The sequence below is a fragment of the Anopheles coustani genome (assembly GCF_943734705.1).
Source record: "Anopheles coustani chromosome X unlocalized genomic scaffold, idAnoCousDA_361_x.2 X_unloc_12, whole genome shotgun sequence".
NCBI lineage: Eukaryota > Metazoa > Arthropoda > Insecta > Diptera > Culicidae > Anopheles > Anopheles coustani.
The window spans coordinates 101,189-102,500 of NW_026525071.1; positions in this window are offsets into that span (position 1 = coordinate 101,189).

The following is a 1,312-nucleotide window of genomic DNA, read 5'->3' on the forward strand; positions in this document are numbered from 1 at the left end:
CTCGGGTGCAAGCCCAATCAAGTGTTAACCAACCAACCCGGCCAAGGCAGCCAACAGGCCGGCACCCTACAGCACCGACCCGCCATCACCACCTCAACCGTTGACCATGCAAGTGGCCTCGGACAACAGGTGACACCCGAAATACATCCGAAGAACGTATATCAAGTGTTTGCTCACCAAGTCCTCAACCAACCCCAAGTACCCGGAGGTACCCAGAGTGTTGGATCCGCCAACCCGTCCCGGCACTCCAAGTCCTTGCGAACCCAAAGTGTTTGCCCGGTAGGGCCATTGTATCACAACGCTTGCGACCATGCAAGTGGCCTCGAACAAGGTGACAGGGGTATCTTCACCAAGTTCTCAACCAACCCCAAGTACCCGGAGGTACCCAGAGTGTTGGGTCCACCAACCACTACCAGCACTCTAAGTCCTCGCGAACCCAAAGTGTTTGCCCGGTAGGGCCATTAGACCACAACGCTTGCTAACCATGCAAGTGGTCTCGGACAACAGGCGATACCCGAAGTACATCCGAAGAGTGTATATCAAGTGTTTGCTCACCAAGTCCTCAACCAACCCCAAGTACCCGGAGGTACCCAGAGTGTTGGGTCCGCCAACCACTACCAGCACTCTAAGTCCTCGCGAACCCAAAGTGTTTGCCCGGTAGGGCCATTAGACCACAACGCTTGCTAACCATGCAAGTGGTCTCGGACAACAGGCGATACCCGAAGTACATCCGAAGAGTGTATATCAAGTGTTTGTTCACCAAGTCCTCAACCAACCCCAAGTACCCGGAGGTACCCAGAGTGTTGGATCCGCCAACCCGTCCCGGCACTCCAAGTCCTTGCGAACCCAAAGTGTTTGCCCGGTAGGGCCATTGAATCACAACGCTTGCTAACCATGCAAGTGGTCTCGGACAACAGGTGACACCCGAAGTACATCCGAAGAGTGTTCATCAAGTGTTTGTTCACCAAGTCCTCAACCAACCCCAAGTACCCGGAGGTACCCAGAGTGTTGGATCCGCCAACCCGTCCCGGCACTCTAAGTCCTTGCGAACCCAAAGTGTTTGCCCGGTTGGGCCATTAGATCACAACGCTTGCTAACCATGCAAGTGGTCTGGAGTATAGGTGATACTGACATACCACCGAGATGGTACATCTAGTATTGGGTCACCAAAACCAAACCAACCCCAAGTATCAACCCGGCATACTCAGAGTGATGGATCCGCCAACCCGTCCCGGCACTCCAAGTCCTTGACGAACCGAAAGTGTTTGCCCGGTAAGGCCATTAGATCACAACGCTTGCTACCCCACGGCGA